At 77.0% G+C, this 26,036-nt stretch overlaps 22 non-coding genes and 3 pseudogenes across 22 annotated transcripts; all 25 read right to left on the bottom strand.

Annotated features, from left to right (window-relative positions):
• Nucleotides 1-573: 573 nt before the first annotated feature.
• LOC149746505 (5S ribosomal RNA) lies at nt 574-692 on the bottom strand. Its single transcript, XR_016389527.1, has one exon. It is a non-coding gene; the product is annotated as a 5S ribosomal RNA (ribosomal RNA).
• Nucleotides 693-1,625: 933 nt separating this feature from the next.
• Nucleotides 1,626-1,744, bottom strand: LOC149746504 (5S ribosomal RNA). The gene has a single exon (XR_016390184.1). It is a non-coding gene; the product is annotated as a 5S ribosomal RNA (ribosomal RNA).
• Nucleotides 1,745-2,673: 929 nt separating this feature from the next.
• LOC149746503 (5S ribosomal RNA) lies at nt 2,674-2,792 on the bottom strand. The gene has a single exon (XR_016390411.1). It is a non-coding gene; the product is annotated as a 5S ribosomal RNA (ribosomal RNA).
• A 924-nt stretch (nt 2,793-3,716) lies between these two features.
• Nucleotides 3,717-3,835, bottom strand: LOC149746502 (5S ribosomal RNA). The gene has a single exon (XR_016390075.1). It is a non-coding gene; the product is annotated as a 5S ribosomal RNA (ribosomal RNA).
• Nucleotides 3,836-4,768: 933 nt separating this feature from the next.
• LOC149746501 (5S ribosomal RNA) lies at nt 4,769-4,887 on the bottom strand. The gene has a single exon (XR_016389526.1). It is a non-coding gene; the product is annotated as a 5S ribosomal RNA (ribosomal RNA).
• A 934-nt stretch (nt 4,888-5,821) lies between these two features.
• Nucleotides 5,822-5,940, bottom strand: LOC149746500 (5S ribosomal RNA). The gene has a single exon (XR_016390180.1). It is a non-coding gene; the product is annotated as a 5S ribosomal RNA (ribosomal RNA).
• Nucleotides 5,941-6,874: 934 nt separating this feature from the next.
• On the bottom strand, nt 6,875-6,993 carry LOC149746499 (5S ribosomal RNA). Its single transcript, XR_016389525.1, has one exon. It is a non-coding gene; the product is annotated as a 5S ribosomal RNA (ribosomal RNA).
• Nucleotides 6,994-7,927: 934 nt separating this feature from the next.
• LOC149746498 (5S ribosomal RNA) lies at nt 7,928-8,046 on the bottom strand. Its single transcript, XR_016390373.1, has one exon. It is a non-coding gene; the product is annotated as a 5S ribosomal RNA (ribosomal RNA).
• A 934-nt stretch (nt 8,047-8,980) lies between these two features.
• On the bottom strand, nt 8,981-9,099 carry LOC149746497 (5S ribosomal RNA). The gene has a single exon (XR_016390158.1). It is a non-coding gene; the product is annotated as a 5S ribosomal RNA (ribosomal RNA).
• A 934-nt stretch (nt 9,100-10,033) lies between these two features.
• LOC149746496 (5S ribosomal RNA) lies at nt 10,034-10,152 on the bottom strand. The gene has a single exon (XR_016389524.1). It is a non-coding gene; the product is annotated as a 5S ribosomal RNA (ribosomal RNA).
• Nucleotides 10,153-11,085: 933 nt separating this feature from the next.
• LOC149746495 (5S ribosomal RNA) lies at nt 11,086-11,204 on the bottom strand. The gene has a single exon (XR_016389523.1). It is a non-coding gene; the product is annotated as a 5S ribosomal RNA (ribosomal RNA).
• Nucleotides 11,205-12,138: 934 nt separating this feature from the next.
• LOC149746494 (5S ribosomal RNA) lies at nt 12,139-12,257 on the bottom strand. The gene has a single exon (XR_016389522.1). It is a non-coding gene; the product is annotated as a 5S ribosomal RNA (ribosomal RNA).
• Nucleotides 12,258-13,191: 934 nt separating this feature from the next.
• LOC149746493 (5S ribosomal RNA) lies at nt 13,192-13,310 on the bottom strand. The gene has a single exon (XR_016390372.1). It is a non-coding gene; the product is annotated as a 5S ribosomal RNA (ribosomal RNA).
• A 934-nt stretch (nt 13,311-14,244) lies between these two features.
• LOC149746492 (5S ribosomal RNA) lies at nt 14,245-14,363 on the bottom strand. The gene has a single exon (XR_016389521.1). It is a non-coding gene; the product is annotated as a 5S ribosomal RNA (ribosomal RNA).
• A 933-nt stretch (nt 14,364-15,296) lies between these two features.
• LOC149746491 (5S ribosomal RNA) lies at nt 15,297-15,415 on the bottom strand (annotated as a pseudogene).
• Nucleotides 15,416-16,349: 934 nt separating this feature from the next.
• Nucleotides 16,350-16,468, bottom strand: LOC149746490 (5S ribosomal RNA; annotated as a pseudogene).
• Nucleotides 16,469-17,402: 934 nt separating this feature from the next.
• LOC149746489 (5S ribosomal RNA) lies at nt 17,403-17,521 on the bottom strand (annotated as a pseudogene).
• A 934-nt stretch (nt 17,522-18,455) lies between these two features.
• LOC149746488 (5S ribosomal RNA) lies at nt 18,456-18,574 on the bottom strand. Its single transcript, XR_016389520.1, has one exon. It is a non-coding gene; the product is annotated as a 5S ribosomal RNA (ribosomal RNA).
• Nucleotides 18,575-19,508: 934 nt separating this feature from the next.
• LOC149746487 (5S ribosomal RNA) lies at nt 19,509-19,627 on the bottom strand. Its single transcript, XR_016389519.1, has one exon. It is a non-coding gene; the product is annotated as a 5S ribosomal RNA (ribosomal RNA).
• A 934-nt stretch (nt 19,628-20,561) lies between these two features.
• Nucleotides 20,562-20,680, bottom strand: LOC149746486 (5S ribosomal RNA). The gene has a single exon (XR_016389518.1). It is a non-coding gene; the product is annotated as a 5S ribosomal RNA (ribosomal RNA).
• A 934-nt stretch (nt 20,681-21,614) lies between these two features.
• LOC149746485 (5S ribosomal RNA) lies at nt 21,615-21,733 on the bottom strand. The gene has a single exon (XR_016389516.1). It is a non-coding gene; the product is annotated as a 5S ribosomal RNA (ribosomal RNA).
• Nucleotides 21,734-22,667: 934 nt separating this feature from the next.
• LOC149746484 (5S ribosomal RNA) lies at nt 22,668-22,786 on the bottom strand. The gene has a single exon (XR_016389515.1). It is a non-coding gene; the product is annotated as a 5S ribosomal RNA (ribosomal RNA).
• A 934-nt stretch (nt 22,787-23,720) lies between these two features.
• Nucleotides 23,721-23,839, bottom strand: LOC149746483 (5S ribosomal RNA). Its single transcript, XR_016389514.1, has one exon. It is a non-coding gene; the product is annotated as a 5S ribosomal RNA (ribosomal RNA).
• A 934-nt stretch (nt 23,840-24,773) lies between these two features.
• On the bottom strand, nt 24,774-24,892 carry LOC149746482 (5S ribosomal RNA). The gene has a single exon (XR_016389513.1). It is a non-coding gene; the product is annotated as a 5S ribosomal RNA (ribosomal RNA).
• A 934-nt stretch (nt 24,893-25,826) lies between these two features.
• Nucleotides 25,827-25,945, bottom strand: LOC149746481 (5S ribosomal RNA). Its single transcript, XR_016389512.1, has one exon. It is a non-coding gene; the product is annotated as a 5S ribosomal RNA (ribosomal RNA).
• Between the last annotated feature and the right edge of the window lie 91 nt (nt 25,946-26,036).

Genomic DNA, 26,036 nt, shown 5'->3' with positions numbered 1-26,036 from the left:
TGCCCGACAGCAGCTGGCCCGAAGCCACTGGGAGCCACCATCGTGTCGCCACGGCCCCTCAGCCCCGGCGAGGCCACCCTTGCCCGCACACCACCCGCCGAGCTCAGGAGCCCGCCCCTGGCGGCCGGCAGGCCCGGGGAAGCGGCTCCTGCCCTCGATCCCGCTCCCGCACCCGGCCGCGGCGGCGACACGGCGGGGGGCGGGGCTTTTGCCGGAGGGAGCTGTGGAGGGACACACCCACCGGCACACAGGTGGCGGCACCGGGGCGGGGCGCCGGTGGGGGCGGCCAGGTGCAGGTCGAGTGGCTCGGTGGCCGAAGGGTCGGCAACCGGGCCCGCGGCGGAGCCTGGGTCCCGGCCAGGCACCCCGGGGGCGTCTGGGGTGCGGCTGACTTCCAGGGCCGCCTTCTGGCCGCCTGGCGCACCGGGCCGGCGGGGAGCGCCCCCTCCGGCGCGCGCGCCGTGGTGGGAGGGGCCTGAGGAGGCGGGGCCTGCAGCGAGGCCCCGGCGCGTGCGGAGCCGGCGGCCACCGCCCGCGGGCGAGTTAAAGGAGAAGGCGGAGCGGGAGGCAAAAAGCCTACAGCACCCGGTATTCCCAGGCGGTCTCCCATCCAAGTACTAACCAGGCCCGACCCTGCTTAGCTTCCGAGATCAGACGAGATCGGGCGCGTTCAGGGTGGTATGGCCGTAGACGGGGGCGGGGACGGCGGGCTGCCTCTTGAGGCCCACTTTCGCTGGCGCTTGCGCCTCACCGCCAGCCTGGCGGTCAGCCCGCCCCGGCAGGACCCCGTCGCCCGCCCAGGCAGGGGGAACGGAGGTCTCGGGTACCGGGCGGTGGCGGAGGCGGAGGGTTTGGCCACCCCCTCCCAGCCGAGGGCGGGCGTGACCCAGCGAACCCTTCGGCGCTTGGCGCCCCGCCCGAGATCCCGCACGTCGCTCACAGGGACGTGGCCCCGGAGGCTTCAGGGCCCGGGGCCCCCGGTCTCTTGGGCATCGCCTCTGCCCGCCCACGCGGCGCAAGGCGCAGCCCGGCCGCAGCCCGGGCCGGCCCTCCTGCCCGACAGCAGCTGGCCCGAAGCCACTGGGGGCCGCCATCGTGTCGCCACGGCCCCTCAACCCCGGCCAGGCCTCCCTTGCCCGCACAAGGCCCGCCGAGCTCAGGAGCCCGCCCCTGGTGGACGGCAGGCCCGGGGAAGCTGCCCCTGCCCTCGTTCCCGCTCCCGCACCCGGGGGCGGCGACACGGTGGAGGCGGGGATTTTGCCGCAGGGAGCTGTGGAGAGACACACCGGCACACAGGTGGCGGCACCGAGGCTGGGCGGCAGTGGGGGCGGCCAGGTGCAGGTCGAGGGGCTCGCTGGCCGAAAGGACGGCAACCGGGCCCGCGGCGGATTCTGGGTCCGGGCCAGCCACCCCGGGATCTTCTGGGGTGCGGCTGCCTTCCAGGGCCGCCTTCTGGCAGCCCGGCGGGCGGGCCGGCGGGCAGCGCCCCTTCCGTCGCACGCGGGCGCGCGCGCCCTGGTGGGAGGGGCCTAACGAGGTGGGGCCTGCAGCGGCGCCCGGCGCGGGCGGAGCCGGCGGCCACGGCCCGCGGGCGAGTGAAGGAGAAGGCGGAGCGGGAGGCAAAACGCCTACAGCACCCGGTATTCCCAGGCGGTCTCCCATCCAAGTACTAACCAGGCCCGACCCTGCTTAGCTTCCGAGATCAGACGAGATCGGGCGCGTTCAGGGTGGTATGGCCGTCGACGGGGGCGGGGACCGCGGGCTGCCTCTTGAGGCCCAGTTTCGCTGGCGCTTGCGCCTCACCGCCAGCCTGGCGGTCAGCCCGCCCCGGCAGGACCCCGTCGCCCGCCCAGGCAGGGGGAACGGAGGTCTCGGGTATCGGGCTGTGACGGAGGGTTTGACCCCCCCCTCCCAGCCGAGGGCTGGCGCGACCCAGCAAAGCCTTCGGCGCTTGGCGCCCCGCCCGAGATCCCGCACGTCGCTCACAGGGACGTGGCCCCGGAGGCTTCAGGGCCCGGGGCCCGCGGTCCCTTGGGCATCGCCCCTGCCCGCCCACGCGGCGCTAGGCACAGCCGAGCCGCAGCCCGGGCCGGCCATCCTGCCGACAGCAGCTGGCCCGAAGCCACTGGGGGCCGCCATTGTGTCGCCACGGCCCCTCAGCCCCGGCCAGGCCACCCTTGCCCGCACACGGCCCGCCGAGCTCAGGAGCCCGCCCCTGGTGGCCGGCAGGTCCGGGGAAGCGGCCCCTGCCCTCGATCCCGCTCCCGCACCCGGCCGCGGCGACAGGGCGGAGGCGGGGCTTTTGCCGGAGGGAGCTGCGGAGGGACACACCGGCACACAGGTGGTGGCACCGGGGCTGGGCGGCAGTGGGGGCGGCCAGGTGCAGGTCGAGGGGCTCGCTGGCCGAAAGGACGGCAACCGGGCCCGCGGCGGATTCTGGGTCCGGGTCAGCCACCCCGGGAGCGTGTGGGGTGCGGCTGCCTTCCAGGGCCGTCTTTTGGCCGCCCGGCCGGGCGGGCCGGCGGGCAGCGCCCGTTCCGAAGCGCGCGCGCACGCGCGCGACCTGGTGGGAGGGGCCTGACGAGGTGGGGCCTGCAGCGGGGCCCGGCGGGGGCGGAGCCGGCGGCCACCGCCCGCGGGCGAGTGAAGGAGAAGGCAGAGCGGGAGGCAAAAAGCCTACAGCACCCGGTATGCCGAGGCGGGCTCCCATCCAAGTACTAACCAGGCCCGACCCTGCTTAGCTTCCGAGATCAGACGAGATCGGGTGCGTTCAGGGTGGTATGGCCGTCGACGGGGGCGGGGACCGCGGGCTGCCTCTTGAGGCCCAGTTTCGCTGGCGCTTGCGCCTCACTGCCAGCCTGGCGGTCAGCCCGCCCCGGCAGGACCCCGTCGCCCGCCCAGGCAGGGGGAACGGAGGTCTCGGGTATCGGGCGGTGGCGGAGGGTTTGACCCCCCCCCCTCCCAGCCGAGGGCGGGCGCGACCCAGCAAAGCCTTCGGCGCTTGGCGCCCCGCCCGAGATCCCGCACGTCGCTCACAGGGACGTGGCCCCGGAGGCTTCAGGGCCCGGGGCCCGCGGTCTCTTGGGCATCGCCCCTGCCCGCCCACGCGGCGCTAGGCGCAGCCCAGCCGCAGCCCCGGCCGGCCCTCCTGCCCGACAGCAGCTGGCCCGAAGCCACTGGGGGCCGCCATCGTGTCACCACGGCCCCTCAGCCCCGGCCAGGCCACCCTTGCCCGCACACCGCCCGCCGAGCTCAGGAGCCCCCCCCTGGTGGCCGGCAGGCCCGGGGAAGCGGCCCCTGCCCTCGATCCCGCTCCCGCACCCGTCCGCGGCGACACGGCGGAGGCGGGGCTTTTGCCGGAGGGAGCTGTGGAGGGACACACCGGCACACAGGTGGCGGCACCGAGGCTGGGCGCCAGTGGGAGCGGCCAGGTGCAGGTCGAGGGGCTCGCTGGCCGAAAGGACGGCAACCGGGCCCGCGGCGGATTCTGGGTCCGGGCCAGCCACCCCGGGATCTTCTGGGGTGCGGCTGCCTTCCAGGGCCGCCTTCTGGCCGGCCAGGCCGGCGGGCAGCGCCCCTTCCGAAGCGCGCGCGCGCGCGCGCGCCCTGGTGGGAGGGTCCTGACGTGGTGGGGCCTGCAGCGGGGCCCGGCGGGGGCGGAGCCGGCGGCCACGGCCCGCGGGCGAGTGAAGGAGAAGGCGGAGCGGGAGGCAAAACGCCTACAACACCCGGTATTCCCAGGCGGTCTCCCATCCAAGTACTAACCAGGCCCGACCCTGCTTAGCTTCCGAGATCAGACGAGATCGGGCGCGTTCAGGGTGGTATGGCCGTAGACGGGGGCGGGGACGGCGGGCTGCCTCTTGAGGCCCACTTTCGCTGGCGCTTGCGCCTCACCGCCAGCCTGGCGGTCAGCCCGCCCCGGCAGGACCCCGTCGCCCGCCCAGGCAGGGGGAACGGAGGTCTCGGGTACCGGGCGGTGGCGGAGGCGGAGGGTTTGGCCACCCCCTCCCAGCCGAGGGCGGGCGTGACCCAGCGAACCCTTCGGCGCTTGGCGCCCCGCCCAAGATCCGGCCCGTCGCTCACAGGGACGTGGCCCCGGAGGCTTCAGGGCCCGGGGCCCGCGGTCCCTTGGGCATCGCCCCTGCCCGCCCACGCGGCGCTAGGCGCCGCCCAGCCGCAGCCCGGGCCGGCCCTCCTGCCCGACAGCAGCTGGCCCGAAGCCACTGGGAGCCACCATCGTGTCGCCACGGCCCCTCAGCCCCGGCGAGGCCACCCTTGCCCGCACACCACCCGCCGAGCTCAGGAGCCCGCCCCTGGCGGCCGGCAGGCCCGGGGAAGCGGCCCCTGCCCTCGATCCCGCTCCGGCACCAGGCCGCGGCGGCGACACGGCGGGGGGCGGGCCTTTTGCCGGAGGGAGCTGTGGAGGGACACACCCACCGGCACACAGGTGGCGGCACCGGGGCGGGGCGCCGGTGGGGGCGGCCAGGTGCAGGTCGAGGGGCTCGCTGGCCGAAGGGTCGGCAACCGGGCCCGCGGGGGAGCCTGGGCCGGGCCAGGCACCCCGGGGGCGTCTGGGGTGCGGCTGCCTTCCAGGGCCGCCTTGTGACCGCCTGGTGGGCCGGGCCGGCGGGGAGCGCCCCCTCCGGCGCGCGCGCCGTGGTGGGAGGGGCCTGAGGAGGCGGGGCCTGCAGCGGGGCCCCGGCGCGGGCGGAGCCGGTGGCCACCGCCCGCGGGCGATTTAAAGGAGAAGGCGGAGCGGGAGGCAAAAAGCCTACAGCACCCGGTATTCCCAGGCGGTCTCCCATCCAAGTACTAACCAGGCCCGACCCTGCTTAGCTTCCGAGATCAGACGAGATCGGGCGCGTTCAGGGTGGTATGGCCGTAGACGGGGGCGGGGACGGCGGGCTGCCTCTTGAGGCCCACTTTCGCTGGCGCTTGCGCCTCACCACCAGCCTGGCGGTCAGCCCGCCCCGGCAGGACCCCGTCGCCCGCCCAGGCAGGGGGAACGGAGGTCTCGGGTACCGGGCGGTGGCGGAGGCGGAGGGTTTGGCCACCCCCTCCCAGCCGAGGGCGGGCGTGACCCAGCGAACCCTTCGGCGCTTGGCGCCCCGCCCAAGATCCGGCCCGTCGCTCACAGGGACGTGGCCCCGGAGGCTTCAGGGCCCGGGGCCCGCGGTCCCTTGGGCATCGCCCCTGCCCGCCCACGCGGCGCTAGGCGCCGCCCAGCCGCAGCCCGGGCCGGCCCTCCTGCCCGACAGCAGCTGGCCCGAAGCCACTGGGAGCCACCATCGTGTCGCCACGGCCCCTCAGCCCCGGCGAGGCCACCCTTGCCCGCACACCACCCGCCGAGCTCAGGAGCCCGCCCCTGGCGGCCGGCAGGCCCGGGGAAGCGGCCCCTGCCCTCGATCCCGCTCCCGCACCCGGCCGCGGCGGCGACACGGCGGGGGGCGGTGCTTTTGCCGGAGGGAGCTGTGGAGGGACACACCCACCGGCACACAGGTGGCGGCACCGGGGCGGGGCGCCGGTGGGGGCGGCCAGGTGCAGGTCGAGGGGCTCGCTGGCCGAAGGGACGGCAACAGGGCGCGCGGCGGAGCCTGGGTCCGGGCCAGGCACCCCGGGGGCGTCTGGGGTGCGGCTGCCTTCCAGGGCCGCCTTCTGGCCGCCTGGCGGGCCGGGCCGGCGGGGAGCGCCCCCTCCGGCGCGCGCGCCGTGGTGGGAGGGGCCTGAGGAGGCGGGGCCTGCAGCGGGGCCCCGGCGCGGGCGGAGCCGGCGGCCACCGCCCGCGGGCGAGTTAAAGGAGAAGGCGGAGCGGGAGGCAAAAAGCCTACAGCACCCGGTATTCCCAGGCGGTCTCCCATCCAAGTACTAACCAGGCCCAACCCTGCTTAGCTTCCGAGATCAGACGAGATCGGGCGCGTTCAGGGTTGTATGGCCGTAGACGGGGGCGGGGACGGCGGGCTGCCTCTTGAGGCCCACTTTCGCTGGCGCTTGCGCCTCACCGCCAGCCTGGCGGTCAGCCCGCCCCGGCAGGACCCCGTCGCCCGCCCAGGCAGGGGGAACGGAGGTCTCGGGTACCGGGCGGTGGCGGAGGCGGAGGGTTTGGCCACCCCCTCCCAGCCGAGGGCGGGCGTGACCCAGCGAACCCTTCGGCGCTTGGCGCCCCGCCCAAGATCCGGCCCGTCGCTCACAGGGACGTGGCCCCGGAGGCTTCAGGGCCCGGGGCCCGCGGTCCCTTGGGCATCGCCCCTGCCCGCCCACGCGGCGCTAGGCGCCGCCCAGCCGCAGCCCGGGCCGGCCCTCCTGCCCGACAGCAGCTGGCCCGAAGCCACTGGGAGCCACCATCGTGTCGCCACGGCCCCTCAGCCCCGGCGAGGCCACCCTTGCCCGCACACCACCCGCCGAGCTCAGGAGCCCGCCCCTGGCGGCCGGCAGGCCCGGGGAAGCGGCCCCTGCCCTCGATCCCGCTCCCGCACCCGGCCGCGGCGGCGACACGGCGGGGGGCGGGGCTTTTGCCGGAGGGAGCTGTGGAGGGACACACCCACCGGCACACAGGTGGCGGCACCGGGGCGGGGCGCCGGTGGGGGCGGCCAGGTGCAGGTCGAGGGGCTCGCTGGCCGAAGGGTCGGCAACCGGGCCCGCGGCGGAGCCTGGGTCCGGGCCAGGCACCCCGGGGGCGTCTGGGGTGCGGCTGCCTTCCAGGGCCGCCTTCTGGCCGCCTGGCGGGCCGGGCCGGCGGGGAGCGCCCCCTCTGGCGAGCGCGCCATGGTGGGAGGGGCCTGAGGAGGCGGGGCCTGCAGCGGGGCCCCGGCGCGGGCGGAGCCGGCGGCCACCGCCCGCGGGCGAGTTAAAGGAGAAGGCGGAGCGGGAGGCAAAAAGCCTACAGCACCCGGTATTCCCAGGCGGTCTCCCATCCAAGTACTAACCAGGCCCGACCCTGCTTAGCTTCCGAGATCAGACGAGATCGGGCGCGTTCAGGGTGGTATGGCCGTAGACGGGGGCGGGGACGGCGGGCTGCCTCTTGAGGCCCACTTTCGCTGGCGCTTGCGCCTCACCGCCAGCCTGGCGGTCAGCCCGCCCCGGCAGGACCCCGTCGCCCGCCCAGGCAGGGGGAACGGAGGTCTCGGGTACCGGGCGGTGGCGGAGGCGGAGGGTTTGGCCACCCCCTCCCAGCCGAGGGCGGGCGTGACCCAGCGAACCCTTCGGCGCTTGGCGCCCCGCCCAAGATCCGGCCCGTCGCTCACAGGGACGTGGCCCCGGAGGCTTCAGGGCCCGGGGCCCGCGGTCCCTTGGGCATCGCCCCTGCCCGCCCACGCGGCGCTAGGCGCCGCCCAGCCGCAGCCCGGGCCGGCCCTCCTGCCCGACAGCAGCTGGCCCGAAGCCACTGGGAGCCACCATCGTGTCGCCACGGCCCCTCAGCCCCGGCGAGGCCACCCTTGCCCGCACACCACCCGCCGAGCTCAGGAGCCCGCCCCTGGCGGCCGGCAGGCCCGGGGAAGCGGCCCCTGCCCTCGATCCCGCTCCCGCACCCGGCCGCGGCGGCGACACGGCGGGGGGCGGGGCTTTTGCCGGAGGGAGCTGTGGAGGGACACACCCACCGGCACACAGGTGGCGGCACCGGGGCGGGGCGCCGGTGGGGGCGGCCAGGTGCAGGTCGAGGGGCTCGCTGGCCGAAGGGACGGCAACCGGGCCCGCGGCGGAGCCTGGGTCCGGGCCAGGCACCCCGGGGGCGTCTGGGGTGCGGCTGCCTTCCAGGGCCGCCTTCTGGCCGCCTGGCGGGCCGGGCCGGCGGGGAGCGCCCCCTCCGGCGCGCGCGCCGTGGTGGGAGGGGCCTGAGGAGGCGGGGCCTGCAGCGGGGCCCCGGCGCGGGCGGAGCCGGCGGCCACCGCCCGCGGGCGAGTTAAAGGAGAAGGCGGAGCGGGAGGCAAAAAGCCTACAGCACCCGGTATTCCCAGGCGGTCTCCCATCCAAGTACTAACCAGGCCCGACCGTGCTTAGGTTCCGAGATCAGACGAGATCGGGCGCGTTCAGGGTGGTATGGCCGTAGACGGGGGCGGGGACGGCGGGCTGCCTCTTGAGGCCCACTTTCGCTGGCGCTTGCGCCTCACCGCCAGCCTGGCGGTCAGCCCGCCCCGGCAGGACCCCGTCGCCCGCCCAGGCAGGGGGAACGGAGGTCTCGGGTACCGGGCGGTGGCGGAGGCGGAGGGTTTGGCCACCCCCTCCCAGCCGAGGGCGGGCGTGACCCAGCGAACCCTTCGGCGCTTGGCGCCCCGCCCAAGATCCGGCCCGTCGCTCACAGGGACGTGGCCCCGGAGGCTTCAGGGCCCGGGGCCCGCGGTCCCTTGGGCATCGCCCCTGCCCGCCCACGCGGCGCTAGGCGCCGCCCAGCCGCAGCCCGGGCCGGCCCTCCTGCCCGACAGCAGCTGGCCCGAAGCCACTGGGAGCCACCATCGTGTCGCCACGGCCCCTCAGCCCCGGCGAGGCCACCCTTGCCCGCACACCACCCGCCGAGCTCAGGAGCCCGCCCCTGGCGGCCGGCAGGCCCGGGGAAGCGGCCCCTGCCCTCGATCCCGCTCCCGCACCCGGCCGCGGCGGCGACACGGCGGGGGGCGGGGCTTTTGCCGGAGGGAGCTGTGGAGGGACACACCCACCGGCACACAGGTGGCGGCACCGGGGCGGGGCGCCGGTGGGGGCGGCCAGGTGCAGGTCGAGGGGCTCGCTGGCCGAAGGGTCGGCAACCGGGCCCGCGGCGGAGCCTGGGTCCGGGCCAGGCACCCCGGGGGCGTCTGGGGTGCGGCTGCCTTCCAGGGCCGCCTTCTGACCGCCTGGCGGGCCGGGCCGGCGGGGAGCGCCCCCTCCGGCGCGCGCGCCGTGGTGGGAGGGGCCTGAGGAGGCGGGGCCTGCAGCGGGGCCCCGGCGCGGGCGGAGCCGGCGGCCACCGCCCGCGGGCGAGTTAAAGGAGAAGGCGGAGCGGGAGGCAAAAAGCCTACAGCACCCGGTATTCCCAGGCGGTCTCCCATCCAAGTACTAACCAGGCCCGACCCTGCTTAGGTTCCGAGATCAGACGAGATCGGGCGCGTTCAGGGTGGTATGGCCGTAGACGGGGGCGGGGACGGCGGGCTGCCTCTTGAGGCCCACTTTCGCTGGCGCTTGCGCCTCACCGCCAGCCTGGCGGTCAGCCCGCCCCGGCAGGACCCCGTCGCCCGCCCAGGCAGGGGGAACGGAGGTCTCGGGTACCGGGCGGTGGCGGAGGCGGAGGGTTTGGCCACCCCCTCCCAGCCGAGGGCGGGCGTGACCCAGCGAACCCTTCGGCGCTTGGCGCCCCGCCCAAGATCCGGCCCGTCGCTCACAGGGACGTGGCCCCGGAGGCTTCAGGGCCCGGGGCCCGCGGTCCCTTGGGCATCGCCCCTGCCCGCCCACGCGGCGCTAGGCGCCGCCCAGCCGCAGCCCGGGCCGGCCCTCCTGCCCGACAGCAGCTGGCCCGAAGCCACTGGGAGCCACCATCGTGTCGCCACGGCCCCTCAGCCCCGGCGAGGCCACCCTTGCCCGCACACCACCCGCCGAGCTCAGGAGCCCGCCCCTGGCGGCCGGCAGGCCCGGGGAAGCGGCCCCTGCCCTCGATCCCGCTCCCGCACCCGGCCGCGGCGGCGACACGGCGGGGGGCGGGGCTTTTGCCGGAGGGAGCTGTGGAGGGACACACCCACCGGCACACAGGTGGCGGCACCGGGGCGGGGCGCCGGTGGGGGCGGCCAGGTGCAGGTCGAGGGGCTCGCTGGCCGAAGGGACGGCAACCGGGCCCGCGGCGGAGCCTGGGTCCGGGCCAGGCACCCCGGGGGCGTCTGGGGTGCGGCTGCCTTCCAGGGCCGCCTTCTGGCCGCCTGGCGGGCCGGGCCGGCGGGGAGCGCCCCCTCCGGCGCGCGCGCCGTGGTGGGAGGGGCCTGAGGAGGCGGGGCCTGCAGCGGGGCCCCGGCGCGGGCGGAGCCGGCGGCCACCGCCCGCGGGCGAGTTAAAGGAGAAGGCGGAGCGGGAGGCAAAAAGCCTACAGCACCCGGTATTCCCAGGCGGTCTCCCATCCAAGTACTAACCAGGCCCGACCCTGCTTAGCTTCCGAGATCAGACGAGATCGGGCGCGTTCAGGGTGGTATGGCCGTAGACGGGGGCGGGGACGGCGGGCTGCCTCTTGAGGCCCACTTTCGCTGGCGCTTGCGCCTCACCGCCAGCCTGGCGGTCAGCCCGCCCCGGCAGGACCCCGTCGCCCGCCCAGGCAGGGGGAACGGAGGTCTCGGGTACCGGGCGGTGGCGGAGGCGGAGGGTTTGGCCACCCCCTCCCAGCCGAGGGCGGGCGTGACCCAGCGAACCCTTCGGCGCTTGGCGCCCCGCCCAAGATCCGGCCCGTCGCTCACAGGGACGTGGCCCCGGAGGCTTCAGGGCCCGGGGCCCGCGGTCCCTTGGGCATCGCCCCTGCCCGCCCACGCGGCGCTAGGCGCCGCCCAGCCGCAGCCCGGGCCGGCCCTCCTGCCCGACAGCAGCTGGCCCGAAGCCACTGGGAGCCACCATCGTGTCGCCACGGACCCTCAGCCCCGGCGAGGCCACCCTTGCCCGCACACCACCCGCCGAGCTCAGGAGCCCGCCCCTGGCGGCCGGCAGGCCCGGGGAAGCGGCCCCTGCCCTCGATCCCGCTCCCGCACCCGGCCGCGGCGGCGACACGGCGGGGGGCGGGGCTTTTGCCGGAGGGAGCTGTGGAGGGACACACCCACCGGCACACAGGTGGCGGCACCGGGGCGGGGCGCCGGTGGGGGCGGCCAGGTGCAGGTCGAGGGGCTCGCTGGCCGAAGGGTCGGCAACCGGGCCCGCGGGGGAGCCTGGGCCGGGCCAGGCACCCCGGGGGCGTCTGGGGTGCGGCTGCCTTCCAGGGCCGCCTTCTGACCGCCTGGCGGGCCGGGCCGGCGGGGAGCGCCCCCTCCGGCGCGCGCGCCGTGGTGGGAGGGGCCTGAGGAGGCGGGGCCTGCAGCGGGGCCCCGGCGCGGGCGGAGCCGGCGGCCACCGCCCGCGGGCGAGTTAAAGGAGAAGGCGGAGCGGGAGGCAAAAAGCCTACAGCACCCGGTATTCCCAGGCGGTCTCCCATCCAAGTACTAACCAGGCCCGACCCTGCTTAGCTTCCGAGATCAGACGAGATCGGGCGCGTTCAGGGTGGTATGGCCGTAGACGGGGGCGGGGACGGCGGGCTGCCTCTTGAGGCCCACTTTCGCTGGCGCTTGCGCCTCACCGCCAGCCTGGCGGTCAGCCCGCCCCGGCAGGACCCCGTCGCCCGCCCAGGCAGGGGGAACGGAGGTCTCGGGTACCGGGCGGTGGCGGAGGCGGAGGGTTTGGCCACCCCCTCCCAGCCGAGGGCGGGCGTGACCCAGCGAACCCTTCGGCGCTTGGCGCCCCGCCCAAGATCCGGCCCGTCGCTCACAGGGACGTGGCCCCGGAGGCTTCAGGGCCCGGGGCCCGCGGTCCCTTGGGCATCGCCCCTGCCCGCCCACGCGGCGCTAGGCGCCGCCCAGCCGCAGCCCGGGCCGGCCCTCCTGCCCGACAGCAGCTGGCCCGAAGCCACTGGGAGCCACCATCGTGTCGCCACGGACCCTCAGCCCCGGCGAGGCCACCCTTGCCCGCACACCACCCGCCGAGCTCAGGAGCCCGCCCCTGGCGGCCGGCAGGCCCGGGGAAGCGGCCCCTGCCCTCGATCCCGCTCCCGCACCCGGCCGCGGCGGCGACACGGCGGGCGGCGGGGCTTTTGCCGGAGGGAGCTGTGGAGGGACACACCCACCGGCACACAGGTGGCGGCACCGGGGCGGGGCGCCGGTGGGGGCGGCCAGGTGCAGGTCGAGGGGCTCGCTGGCCGAAGGGACGGCAACCGGGCCCGCGGCGGAGCCTGGGTCCGGGCCAGGCACCCCGGGGGCGTCTGGGGTGCGGCTGCCTTCCAGGGCCGCCTTCTGGCCGCCTGGCGGGCCGGGCCGGCGGGGAGCGCCCCCTCCGGCGCGCGCGCCGTGGTGGGAGGGGCCTGAGGAGGCGGGGCCTGCAGCGGGGCCCCGGCGCGGGCGGAGCCGGCGGCCACCGCCCGCGGGCGAGTTAAAGGAGAAGGCGGAGCGGGAGGCAAAAAGCCTACAGCACCCGGTATTCCCAGGCGGTCTCCCATCCAAGTACTAACCAGGCCCGACCCTGCTTAGCTTCCGAGATCAGACGAGATCGGGCGCGTTCAGGGTGGTATGGCCGTAGACGGGGGCGGGGACGGCGGGCTGCCTCTTGAGGCCCACTTTCGCTGGCGCTTGCGCCTCACCGCCAGCCTGGCGGTCAGCCCGCCCCGGCAGGACCCCGTCGCCCGCCCAGGCAGGGGGAACGGAGGTCTCGGGTACCGGGCGGTGGCGGAGGCGGAGGGTTTGGCCACCCCCTCCCAGCCGAGGGCGGGCGTGACCCAGCGAACCCTTCGGCGCTTGGCGCCCCGCCCAAGATCCGGCCCGTCGCTCACAGGGACGTGGCCCCGGAGGCTTCAGGGCCCGGGGCCCGCGGTCCCTTGGGCATCGCCCCTGCCCGCCCACGCGGCGCTAGGCGCCGCCCAGCCGCAGCCCGGGCCGGCCCTCCTGCCCGACAGCAGCTGGCCCGAAGCCACTGGGAGCCACCATCGTGTCGCCACGGCCCCTCAGCCCCGGCGAGGCCACCCTTGCCCGCACACCACCCGCCGAGCTCAGGAGCCCGCCCCTGGCGGCCGGCAGGCCCGGGGAAGCGGCCCCTGCCCTCGATCCAGCTCCCGCACCCGGCCGCGGCGGCGACACGGCGGGCGGCGGGGCTTTTGCCGGAGGGAGCTGTGGAGGGACACACCCACCGGCACACAGGTGGCGGCACCGGGGCGGGGCGCCGGTGGGGGCGGCCAGGTGCAGGTCGAGGGGCTCGCTGGCCGAAGGGACGGCAACCGGGCCCGCGGCGGAGCCTGGGTCCGGGCCAGGCACCCCGGGGGCGTCTGGGGTGCGGCTGCCTTCCAGGGCCGCCTTCTGGCCGCCTGGCGGACCGGGCCGGCGGGGAGCGCCCCCTCCGGCGCGCGCGCCGTGGTGGGAGGGGCCTGAGGAGGCGGGGCCTGCAGCGGGGCCCCGGCGCGGGCGGAGCCGGCGGCCACCGCCCGCGGGCGAGTTAAAGGAGAAGGCGGAGCGGGAGGCAAAAAGCCTACAGCACCCGGTATTCCCAGGCGGTCTCCCATCCAAGTACTAACCAGGCCCGACCGTGCTTAGGTTCCGAGATCAGACGAGATCGGGCGCGTTCAGGGTGGTATGGCCGTAGACGGGGGCGGGGACGGCGGGCTGCCTCTTGAGGCCCACTTTCGCTGGCGCTTGCGCCTCACCGCCAGCCTGGCGGTCAGCCCGCCCCGGCAGGACCCCGTCGCCCGCCCAGGCAGGGGGAACGGAGGTCTCGGGTACCGGGCGGTGGCGGAGGCGGAGGGTTTGGCCACCCCCTCCCAGCCGAGGGCGGGCGTGACCCAGCGAACCCTTCGGCGCTTGGCGCCCCGCCCAAGATCCGGCCCGTCGCTCACAGGGACGTGGCCCCGGAGGCTTCAGGGCCCGGGGCCCGCGGTCCCTTGGGCATCGCCACTGCCCGCCCACGCGGCGCTAGGCGCCGCCCAGCCGCAGCCCGGGCCGGCCCTCCTGCCCGACAGCAGCTGGCCCGAAGCCACTGGGAGCCACCATCGTGTCGCCACGGACCCTCAGCCCCGGCGAGGCCACCCTTGCCCGCACACCACCCGCCGAGCTCAGGAGCCCGCCCCTGGCGGCCGGCAGGCCCGGGGAAGCGGCCCCTGCCCTCGATCCCGCTCCCGCACCCGGCCGCGGCGGCGACACGGCGGGGGGCGGGGCTTTTGCCGGAGGGAGCTGTGGAGGGACACACCCACCGGCACACAGGTGGCGGCACCGGGGCGGGGCGCCGGTGGGGGCGGCCAGGTGCAGGTCGAGGGGCTCGCTGGCCGAAGGGACGGCAACCGGGCCCGCGGCGGAGCCTGGGTCCGGGCCAGGCACCCCGGGGGCGTCTGGGGTGCGGCTGCCTTCCAGGGCCGCCTTCTGGCCGCCTGGCGGGCCGGGCCGGCGGGGAGCGCCCCCTCCGGCGCGCGCGCCGTGGTGGGAGGGGCCTGAGGAGGCGGGGCCTGCAGCGGGGCCCCGGCGCGGGCGGAGCCGGCGGCCACCGCCCGCGGGCGAGTTAAAGGAGAAGGCGGAGCGGGAGGCAAAAAGCCTACAGCACCCGGTATTCCCAGGCGGTCTCCCATCCAAGTACTAACCAGGCCCGACCCTGCTTAGCTTCCGAGATCAGACGAGATCGGGCGCGTTCAGGGTGGTATGGCCGTAGACGGGGGCGGGGACGGCGGGCTGCCTCTTGAGGCCCACTTTCGCTGGCGCTTGCGCCTCACCGCCAGCCTGGCGGTCAGCCCGCCCCGGCAGGACCCCGTCGCCCGCCCAGGCAGGGGGAACGGAGGTCTCGGGTACCGGGCGGTGGCGGAGGCGGAGGGTTTGGCCACCCCCTCCCAGCCGAGGGCGGGCGTGAGCCAGCGAACCCTTCGGCGCTTGGCGCCCCGCCCAAGATCCGGCCCGTCGCTCACAGGGACGTGGCCCCGGAGGCTTCAGGGCCCGGGGCCCGCGGTCCCTTGGGCATCGCCCCTGCCCGCCCACGCGGCGCTAGGCGCCGCCCAGCCGCAGCCCGGGCCGGCCCTCCTGCCCGACAGCAGCTGGCCCGAAGCCACTGGGAGCCACCATCGTGTCGCCACGGACCCTCAGCCCCGGCGAGGCCACCCTTGCCCGCACACCACCCGCCGAGCTCAGGAGCACGCCCCTGGCGGCCGGCAGGCCCGGGGAAGCGGCCCCTGCCCTCGATCCCGCTCCCGCACCCGGCCGCGGCGGCGACACGGCGGGGGGCGGGGCTTTTGCCGGAGGGAGCTGTGGAGGGACACACCCACCGGCACACAGGTGGCGGCACCGGGGCGGGGCGCCGGTGGGGGCGGCCAGGTGCAGGTCGAGGGGCTCGCTGGCCGAAGGGTCGGCAACCGGGCCCGCGGGGGAGCCTGGGCCGGGCCAGGCACCCCGGGGGCGTCTGGGGTGCGGCTGCCTTCCAGGGCCGCCTTCTGACCGCCTGGCGGGCCGGGCCGGCGGGGAGCGCCCCCTCCGGCGCGCGCGCCGTGGTGGGAGGGGCCTGAGGAGGCGGGGCCTGCAGCGGGGCCCCGGCGCGGGCGGAGCCGGCGGCCACCGCCCGCGGGCGAGTTAAAGGAGAAGGCGGAGCGGGAGGCAAAAAGCCTACAGCACCCGGTATTCCCAGGCGGTCTCCCATCCAAGTACTAACCAGGCCCGACCGTGCTCAGGTTCCGAGATCAGACGAGATCGGGCGCGTTCAGGGTGGTATGGCCGTAGACGGGGGCGGGGACGGCGGGCTGCCTCTTGAGGCCCACTTTCGCTGGCGCTTGCGCCTCACCGCCAGCCTGGCGGTCAGCCCGCCCCGGCAGGACCCCGTCGCCCGCCCAGGCAGGGGGAACGGAGGTCTCGGGTACCGGGCGGTGGCGGAGGCGGAGGGTTTGGCCACCCCCTCCCAGCCGAGGGCGGGCGTGACCCAGCGAACCCTTCGGCGCTTGGCGCCCCGCCCAAGATCCGGCCCGTCGCTCACAGGGACGTGGCCCCGGAGGCTTCAGGGCCCGGGGCCCGCGGTCCCTTGGGCATCGCCACTGCCCGCCCACGCGGCGCTAGGCGCCGCCCAGCCGCAGCCCGGGCCGGCCCTCCTGCCCGACAGCAGCTGGCCCGAAGCCACTGGGAGCCACCATCGTGTCGCCACGGACCCTCAGCCCCGGCGAGGCCACCCTTGCCCGCACACCACCCGCCGAGCTCAGGAGCCCGCCCCTGGCGGCCGGCAGGCCCGGGGAAGCGGCCCCTGCCCTCGATCCCGCTCCCGCACCCGGCCGCGGCGGCGACACGGCGGGGGGCGGGGCTTTTGCCGGAGGGAGCTGTGGAGGGACACACCCACCGGCACACAGGTGGCGGCACCGGGGCGGGGCGCCGGTGGGGGCGGCCAGGTGCAGGTCGAGGGGCTCGCTGGCCGAAGGGTCGGCAACCGGGCCCGCGGCGGAGCCTGGGTCCCGGCCAGGCACCCCGGGGGCGTCTGGGGTGCGGCTGCCTTCCAGGGACGCCTTCTGGCCGCCTGGCGGACCGGGCCGGCGGGGAGCGCCCCCTCCGGCGCGCGCGCCGTGGTGGGAGGGGCCTGAGGAGGCGGGGCCTGCAGCGGGGCCCCGGCGCGGGCGGAGCCGGCGGCCACCGCCCGCGGGCGAGTTAAAGGAGAAGGCGGAGCGGGAGGCAAAAAGCCTACAGCACCCGGTATTCCCAGGCGGTCTCCCATCCAAGTACTAACCAGGCCCGACCGTGCTCAGGTTCCGAGATCAGACGAGATCGGGCGCGTTCAGGGTGGTATGGCCGTAGACGGGGGCGGGGACGGCGGGCTGCCTCTTGAGGCCCACTTTCGCTGGCGCTTGCGCCTCACCGCCAGCCTGGCGGTCAGCCCGCCCCGGCAGGACCCCGTCGCCCGCCCAGGCAGGGGGAACGGAGGTCTCGGGTACCGGGCGGTGGCGGAGGCGGAGGGTTTGGCCACCCCCTCCCAGCCGAGGGCGGGCGTGACCCAGCGAACCCTTCGGCGCTTGGCGCCCCGCCCAAGATCCGGCCCGTCGCTCACAGGGACGTGGCCCCGGAGGCTTCAGGGCCCGGGGCCCGCGGTCCCTTGGGCATCGCCCCTGCCCGCCCACGCGGCGCTAGGCGCCGCCCAGCCGCAGCCCGGGCCGGCCCTCCTGCCCGACAGCAGCTGGCCCGAAGCCACTGGGAGCCACCATCGTGTCGCCACGGCCCCTCAGCCCCGGCGAGGCCACCCTTGCCCGCACACCACCCGCCGAGCTCAGGAGCCCGCCCCTGGCGGCCGGCAGGCCCGGGGAAGCGGCCCCTGCCCTCGATCCAGCTCCCGCACCCGGCCGCGGCGGCGACACGGCGGGCGGCGGGGCTTTTGCCGGAGGGAGCTGTGGAGGGACACACCCACCGGCACACAGGTGGCGGCACCGGGGCGGGGCGCCGGTGGGGGCGGCCAGGTGCAGGTCGAGGGGCTCGCTGGCCGAAGGGACGGCAACCGGGCCCGCGGCGGAGCCTGGGTCCGGGCCAGGCACCCCGGGGGCGTCTGGGGTGCGGCTGCCTTCCAGGGATGCCTTCTGGCCGCCTGGCGGACCGGGCCGGCGGGGAGCGCCCCCTCCGGCGCGCGCGCCGTGGTGGGAGGGGCCTGAGGAGGCGGGGCCTGCAGCGGGGCCCCGGCGCGGGCGGAGCCGGCGGCCACCGCCCGCGGGCGAGTTAAAGGAGAAGGCGGAGCGGGAGGCAAAAAGCCTACAGCACCCGGTATTCCCAGGCGGTCTCCCATCCAAGTACTAACCAGGCCCGACCGTGCTCAGGTTCCGAGATCAGACGAGATCGGGCGCGTTCAGGGTGGTATGGCCGTAGACGGGGGCGGGGACGGCGGGCTGCCTCTTGAGGCCCACTTTCGCTGGCGCTTGCGCCTCACCGCCAGCCTGGCGGTCAGCCCGCCCCGGCAGGACCCCGTCGCCCGCCCAGGCAGGGGGAACGGAGGTCTCGGGTACCGGGCGGTGGCGGAGGCGGAGGGTTTGGCCACCCCCTCCCAGCCGAGGGCGGGCGTGACCCAGCGAACCCTTCGGCGCTTGGCGCCCCGCCCAAGATCCGGCCCGTCGCTCACAGGGACGTGGCCCCGGAGGCTTCAGGGCCCGGGGCCCGCGGTCCCTTGGGCATCGCCACTGCCCGCCCACGCGGCGCTAGGCGCCGCCCAGCCGCAGCCCGGGCCGGCCCTCCTGCCCGACAGCAGCTGGCCCGAAGCCACTGGGAGCCACCATCGTGTCGCCACGGACCCTCAGCCCCGGCGAGGCCACCCTTGCCCGCACACCACCCGCCGAGCTCAGGAGCCCGCCCCTGGCGGCCGGCAGGCCCGGGGAAGCGGCCCCTGCCCTCGATCCCGCTCCCGCACCCGGCCGCGGCGGCGACACGGCGGGGGGCGGGGCTTTTGCCGGAGGGAGCTGTGGAGGGACACACCCACCGGCACACAGGTGGCGGCACCGGGGCGGGGCGCCGGTGGGGGCGGCCAGGTGCAGGTCGAGGGGCTCGCTGGCCGAAGGGACGGCAACCGGGCCCGCGGCGGAGCCTGGGTCCGGGCCAGGCACCCCGGGGGCGTCTGGGGTGCGGCTGCCTTCCAGGGCCGCCTTCTGGCCGCCTGGCGGGCCGGGCCGGCGGGGAGCGCCCCCTCCGGCGCGCGCGCCGTGGTGGGAGGGGCCTGAGGAGGCGGGGCCTGCAGCGGGGCCCCGGCGCGGGCGGAGCCGGCGGCCACCGCCCGCGGGCGAGTTAAAGGAGAAGGCGGAGCGGGAGGCAAAAAGCCTACAGCACCCGGTATTCCCAGGCGGTCTCCCATCCAAGTACTAACCAGGCCCGACCCTGCTTAGCTTCCGAGATCAGACGAGATCGGGCGCGTTCAGGGTGGTATGGCCGTAGACGGGGGCGGGGACGGCGGGCTGCCTCTTGAGGCCCACTTTCGCTGGCGCTTGCGCCTCACCGCCAGCCTGGCGGTCAGCCCGCCCCGGCAGGACCCCGTCGCCCGCCCAGGCAGGGGGAACGGAGGTCTCGGGTACCGGGCGGTGGCGGAGGCGGAGGGTTTGGCCACCCCCTCCCAGCCGAGGGCGGGCGTGAGCCAGCGAACCCTTCGGCGCTTGGCGCCCCGCCCAAGATCCGGCCCGTCGCTCACAGGGACGTGGCCCCGGAGGCTTCAGGGCCCGGGGCCCGCGGTCCCTTGGGCATCGCCCCTGCCCGCCCACGCGGCGCTAGGCGCCGCCCAGCCGCAGCCCGGGCCGGCCCTCCTGCCCGACAGCAGCTGGCCCGAAGCCACTGGGAGCCACCATCGTGTCGCCACGGACCCTCAGCCCCGGCGAGGCCACCCTTGCCCGCACACCACCCGCCGAGCTCAGGAGCCCGCCCCTGGCGGCCGGCAGGCCCGGGGAAGCGGCCCCTGCCCTCGATCCCGCTCCCGCACCCGGCCGCGGCGGCGACACGGCGGGGGGCGGGGCTTTTGCCGGAGGGAGCTGTGGAGGGACACACCCACCGGCACACAGGTGGCGGCACCGGGGCGGGGCGCCGGTGGGGGCGGCCAGGTGCAGGTCGAGGGGCTCGCTGGCCGAAGGGACGGCAACCGGGCCCGCGGCGGAGCCTGGGTCCGGGCCAGGCACCCCGGGGGCGTCTGGGGTGCGGCTGCCTTCCAGGGCCGCCTTCTGGCCGCCTGGCGGGCCGGGCCGGCGGGGAGCGCCCCCTCCGGCGCGCGCGCCGTGGTGGGAGGGGCCTGAGGAGGCGGGGCCTGCAGCGGGGCCCCGGCGCGGGCGGAGCCGGCGGCCACCGCCCGCGGGCGAGTTAAAGGAGAAGGCGGAGCGGGAGGCAAAAAGCCTACAGCACCCGGTATTCCCAGGCGGTCTCCCATCCAAGTACTAACCAGGCCCGACCCTGCTTAGCTTCCGAGATCAGACGAGATCGGGCGCGTTCAGGGTGGTATGGCCGTAGACGGGGGCGGGGACGGCGGGCTGCCTCTTGAGGCCCACTTTCGCTGGCGCTTGCGCCTCACCGCCAGCCTGGCGGTCAGCCCGCCCCGGCAGGACCCCGTCGCCCGCCCAGGCAGGGGGAACGGAGGTCTCGGGTACCGGGCGGTGGCGGAGGCGGAGGGTTTGGCCACCCCCTCCCAGCCGAGGGCGGGCGTGACCCAGCGAACCCTTCGGCGCTTGGCGCCCCGCCCAAGATCCGGCCCGTCGCTCACAGGGACGTGGCCCCGGAGGCTTCAGGGCCCGGGGCCCGCGGTCCCTTGGGCATCGCCCCTGCCCGCCCACGCGGCGCTAGGCGCCGCCCAGCCGCAGCCCGGGCCGGCCCTCCTGCCCGACAGCAGCTGGCCCGAAGCCACTGGGAGCCACCATCGTGTCGCCACGGCCCCTCAGCCCCGGCGAGGCCACCCTTGCCCGCACACCACCCGCCGAGCTCAGGAGCCCGCCCCTGGCGGCCGGCAGGCCCGGGGAAGCGGCCCCTGCCCTCGATCCCGCTCCCGCACCCGGCCGCGGCGGCGACACGGCGGGGGGCGGGGCTTTTGCCGGAGGGAGCTGTGGAGGGACACACCCACCGGCACACAGGTGGCGGCACCGGGGCGGGGCGCCGGTGGGGGCGGCCAGGTGCAGGTCGAGGGGCTCGCTGGCCGAAGGGACGGCAACCGGGCCCGCGGCGGAGCCTGGGTCCGGGCCAGGCACCCCGGGGGCGTCTGGGGTGCGGCTGCCTTCCAGGGCCGCCTTCTGGCCGCCTGGCGGGCCGGGCCGGCGGGGAGCGCCCCCTCCGGCGCGCGCGCCGTGGTGGGAGGGGCCTGAGGAGGCGGGGCCTGCAGCGGGGCCCCGGCGCGGGCGGAGCCGGCGGCCACCGCCCGCGGGCGAGTTAAAGGAGAAGGCGGAGCGGGAGGCAAAAAGCCTACAGCACCCGGTATTCCCAGGCGGTCTCCCATCCAAGTACTAACCAGGCCCGACCCTGCTTAGCTTCCGAGATCAGACGAGATCGGGCGCGTTCAGGGTGGTATGGCCGTAGACGGGGGCGGGGACGGCGGGCTGCCTCTTGAGGCCCACTTTCGCTGGCGCTTGCGCCTCACCGCCAGCCTGGCGGTCAGCCCGCCCCGGCAGGACCCCGTCGCCCGCCCAGGCAGGGGGAACGGAGGTCTCGGGTACCGGGCGGTGGCGGAGGCGGAGGGTTTGGCCACCCCCTCCCAGCCGAGGGCGGGCGTGACCCAGCGAACCCTTCGGCGCTTGGCGCCCCGCCCAAGATCCGGCCCGTCGCTCACAGGGACGTGGCCCCGGAGGCTTCAGGGCCCGGGGCCCGCGGTCCCTTGGGCATCGCCCCTGCCCGCCCACGCGGCGCTAGGCGCCGCCCAGCCGCAGCCCGGGCCGGCCCTCCTGCCCGACAGCAGCTGGCCCGAAGCCACTGGGAGCCACCATCGTGTCGCCACGGCCCCTCAGCCCCGGCGAGGCCACCCTTGCCCGCACACCACCCGCCGAGCTCAGGAGCCCGCCCCTGGCGGCCGGCAGGCCCGGGGAAGCGGCCCCTGCCCTCGATCCCGCTCCCGCACCCGGCCGCGGCGGCGACACGGCGGGGGGCGGGGCTTTTGCCGGAGGGAGCTGTGGAGGGACACACCCACCGGCACACAGGTGGCGGCACCGGGGCGGGGCGCCGGTGGGGGCGGCCAGGTGCAGGTCGAGGGGCTCGCTGGCCGAAGGGACGGCAACCGGGCCCGCGGCGGAGCCTGGGTCCGGGCCAGGCACCCCGGGGGCGTCTGGGGTGCGGCTGCCTTCCAGGGCCGCCTTCTGGCCGCCTGGCGGGCCGGGCCGGCGGGGAGCGCCCCCTCCGGCGCGCGCGCCGTGGTGGGAGGGGCCTGAGGAGGCGGGGCCTGCAGCGGGGCCCCGGCGCGGGCGGAGCCGGCGGCCACCGCCCGCGGGCGAGTTAAAGGAGAAGGCGGAGCGGGAGGCAAAAAGCCTACAGCACCCGGTATTCCCAGGCGGTCTCCCATCCAAGTACTAACCAGGCCCGACCCTGCTTAGCTTCCGAGATCAGACGAGATCGGGCGCGTTCAGGGTGGTATGGCCGTAGACGGGGGCGGGGACGGCGGGCTGCCTCTTGAGGCCCACTTTCGCTGGCGCTTGCGCCTCACCGCCAGCCTGGCGGTCAGCCCGCCCCGGCAGGACCCCGTCGCCCGCCCAGGCAGGGGGAACGGAGGTCTCGGGTACCGGGCGGTGGCGGAGGCGGAGGGTTTGGCCACCCCCTCCCAGCCGAGGGCGGGCGTGACCCAGCGAACCCTTCGGCGCTTGGCGCCCCGCCCAAGATCCGGCCCGTCGCTCACAGGGACGTGGCCCCGGAGGCTTCAGGGCCCGGGGCCCGCGGTCCCTTGGGCATCGCCCCTGCCCGCCCACGCGGCGCTAGGCGCCGCCCAGCCGCAGCCCGGGCCGGCCCTCCTGCCCGACAGCAGCTGGCCCGAAGCCACTGGGAGCCACCATCGTGTCGCCACGGCCCCTCAGCCCCGGCGAGGCCACCCTTGCCCGCACACCACCCGCCGAGCTCAGGAGCCCGCCCCTGGCGGCCGGCAGGCCCGGGGAAGCGGCCCCTGCCCTCGATCCCGCTCCCGCACCCGGCCGCGGCGGCGACACGGCGGGGGGCGGGGCTTTTGCCGGAGGGAGCTGTGGAGGGACACACCCACCGGCACACAGGTGGCGGCACCGGGGCGGGGCGCCGGTGGGGGCGGCCAGGTGCAGGTCGAGGGGCTCGCTGGCCGAAGGGACGGCAACCGGGCCCGCGGCGGAGCCTGGGTCCGGGCCAGGCACCCCGGGGGCGTCTGGGGTGCGGCTGCCTTCCAGGGCCGCCTTCTGGCCGCCTGGCGGGCCGGGCCGGCGGGGAGCGCCCCCTCCGGCGCGCGCGCCGTGGTGGGAGGGGCCTGAGGAGGCGGGGCCTGCAGCGGGGCCCCGGCGCGGGCGGAGCCGGCGGCCACCGCCCGCGGGCGAGTTAAAGGAGAAGGCGGAGCGGGAGGCAAAAAGCCTACAGCACCCGGTATTCCCAGGCGGTCTCCCATCCAAGTACTAACCAGGCCCGACCCTGCTTAGCTTCCGAGATCAGACGAGATCGGGCGCGTTCAGGGTGGTATGGCCGTAGACGGGGGCGGGGACGGCGGGCTGCCTCTTGAGGCCCACTTTCGCTGGCGCTTGCGCCTCACCGCCAGCCTGGCGGTCAGCCCGCCCCGGCAGGACCCCGTCGCCCGCCCAGGCAGGGGGAACGGAGGTCTCGGGTACCGGGCGGTGGCGGAGGCGGAGGGTTTGGCCACCCCCTCCCAGCCGAGGGCGGGCGTGACCCAGCGAACCCTTCGGCGCTTGGCGCCCCGCCCAAGATCCGGCCCGTCGCTCACAGGGACGTGGCCCCGGAGGCTTCAGGGCCCGGGGCCCGCGGTCCCTTGGGCATCGCCCCTGCCCGCCCACGCGGCGCTAGGCGCCGCCCAGCCGCAGCCCGGGCCGGCCCTCCTGCCCGACAGCAGCTGGCCCGAAGCCACTGGGAGCCACCATCGTGTCGCCACGGCCCCTCAGCCCCGGCGAGGCCACCCTTGCCCGCACACCACCCGCCGAGCTCAGGAGCCCGCCCCTGGCGGCCGGCAGGCCCGGGGAAGCGGCCCCTGCCCTCGATCCCGCTCCCGCACCCGGCCGCGGCGGCGACACGGCGGGGGGCGGGGCTTTTGCCGGAGGGAGCTGTGGAGGGACACACCCACCGGCACACAGGTGGCGGCACCGGGGCGGGGCGCCGGTGGGGGCGGCCAGGTGCAGGTCGAGGGGCTCGCTGGCCGAAGGGACGGCAACCGGGCCCGCGGCGGAGCCTGGGTCCGGGCCAGGCACCCCGGGGGCGTCTGGGGTGCGGCTGCCTTCCAGGGCCGCCTTCTGGCCGCCTGGCGGGCCGGGCCGGCGGGGAGCGCCCCCTCCGGCGCGCGCGCCGTGGTGGGAGGGGCCTGAGGAGGCGGGGCCTGCAGCGGGGCCCCGGCGCGGGCGGAGCCGGCGGCCACCGCCCGCGGGCGAGTTAAAGGAGAAGGCGGAGCGGGAGGCAAAAAGCCTACAGCACCCGGTATTCCCAGGCGGTCTCCCATCCAAGTACTAACCAGGCCCGACCCTGCTTAGCTTCCGAGATCAGACGAGATCGGGCGCGTTCAGGGTGGTATGGCCGTAGACGGGGGCGGGGACGGCGGGCTGCCTCTTGAGGCCCACTTTCGCTGGCGCTTGCGCCTCACCGCCAGCCTGGCGGTCAGCCCGCCCCGGCAGGACCCCGTCGCCCGCCCAGGCAGGGGGAACGGAGGTCTCGGGTACCGGGCGGTGGCGGAGGCGGAGGGTTTGGCCACCCCCTCCCAGCCGAGGGCGGGCGTGAGCCAGCGAACCCTTCGGCGCTTGGCGCCCCGCCCAAGATCCGGCCCGTCGCTCACAGGGACGTGGCCCCGGAGGCTTCAGGGCCCGGGGCCCGCGGTCCCTTGGGCATCGCCCCTGCCCGCCCACGCGGCGCTAGGCGCCGCCCAGCCGCAGCCCGGGCCGGCCCTCCTGCCCGACAGCAGCTGGCCCGAAGCCACTGGGAGCCACCATCGTGTCGCCACGGCCCCTCAGCCCCGGCGAGGCCACCCTTGCCCGCACACCACCCGCCGAGCTCAGGAGCCCGCCCCTGGCGGCCGGCAGGCCCGGGGAAGCGGCCCCTGCCCTCGATCCCGCTCCCGCACCCGGCCGCGGCGGCGACACGGCGGGGGGCGGGGCTTTTGCCGGAGGGAGCTGTGGAGGGACACACCCACCGGCACACAGGTGGCGGCACCGGGGCGGGGCGCCGGTGGGGGCGGCCAGGTGCAGGTCGAGGGGCTCGCTGGCCGAAGGGACGGCAACCGGGCCCGCGGCGGAGCCTGGGTCCGGGCCAGGCACCCCGGGGGCGTCTGGGGTGCGGCTGCCTTCCAGGGCCGCCTTCTGGCCGCCTGGCGGGCCGGGCCGGCGGGGAGCGCCCCCTCCGGCGCGCGCGCCGTGGTGGGAGGGGCCTGAGGAGGCGGGGCCTGCAGCGGGGCCCCGGCGCGGGCGGAGCCGGCGGCCACCGCCCGCGGGCGAGTTAAAGGAGAAGGCGGAGCGGGAGGCAAAAAGCCTACAGCACCCGGTATTCCCAGGCGGTCTCCCATCCAAGTACTAACCAGGCCCGACCCTGCTTAGCTTCCGAGATCAGACGAGATCGGGCGCGTTCAGGGTGGTATGGCCGTAGACGGGGGCGGGGACGGCGGGCTGCCTCTTGAGGCCCACTTTCGCTGGCGCTTGCGCCTCACCGCCAGCCTGGCGGTCAGCCCGCCCCGGCAGGACCCCGTCGCCCGCCCAGGCAGGGGGAACGGAGGTCTCGGGTACCGGGCGGTGGCGGAGGCGGAGGGTTTGGCCACCCCCTCCCAGCCGAGGGCGGGCGTGAGCCAGCGAACCCTTCGGCGCTTGGCGCCCCGCCCAAGATCCGGCCCGTCGCTCACAGGGACGTGGCCCCGGAGGCTTCAGGGCCCGGGGCCCGCGGTCCCTTGGGCATCGCCCCTGCCCGCCCACGCGGCGCTAGGCGCCGCCCAGCCGCAGCCCGGGCCGGCCCTCCTGCCCGACAGCAGCTGGCCCGAAGCCACTGGGAGCCACCATCGTGTCGCCACGGCCCCTCAGCCCCGGCGAGGCCACCCTTGCCCGCACACCACCCGCCGAGCTCAGGAGCCCGCCCCTGGCGGCCGGCAGGCCCGGGGAAGCGGCCCCTGCCCTCGATCCCGCTCCCGCACCCGGCCGCGGCGGCGACACGGCGGGGGGCGGGGCTTTTGCCGGAGGGAGCTGTGGAGGGACACACCCACCGGCACACAGGTGGCGGCACCGGGGCGGGGCGCCGGTGGGGGCGGCCAGGTGCAGGTCGAGGGGCTCGCTGGCCGAAGGGACGGCAACCGGGCCCGCGGCGGAGCCTGGGTCCGGGCCAGGCACCCCGGGGGCGTCTGGGGTGCGGCTGCCTTCCAGGGCCGCCTTCTGGCCGCCTGGCGGGCCGGGCCGGCGGGGAGCGCCCCCTCCGGCGCGCGCGCCGTGGTGGGAGGGGCCTGAGGAGGCGGGGCCTGCAGCGGGGCCCCGGCGCGGGCGGAGCCGGCGGCCACCGCCCGCGGGCGAGTTAAAGGAGAAGGCGGAGCGGGAGGCAAAAAGCCTACAGCACCCGGTATTCCCAGGCGGTCTCCCATCCAAGTACTAACCAGGCCCGACCCTGCTTAGCTTCCGAGATCAGACGAGATCGGGCGCGTTCAGGGTGGTATGGCCGTAGACGGGGGCGGGGACGGCGGGCTGCCTCTTGAGGCCCACTTTCGCTGGCGCTTGCGCCTCACCGCCAGCCTGGCGGTCAGCCCGCCCCGGCAGG

This window comes from Delphinapterus leucas, chromosome 19, assembly GCF_059928025.1.
Source record: "Delphinapterus leucas isolate spDelLeu-1000000601 "Yukka" chromosome 19, BTC_Dleu_Yukka2, whole genome shotgun sequence".
Classification (NCBI taxonomy): domain Eukaryota; kingdom Metazoa; phylum Chordata; class Mammalia; order Artiodactyla; family Monodontidae; genus Delphinapterus; species Delphinapterus leucas.
This window is presented reverse-complemented; position numbering and strand designations above follow the sequence as displayed.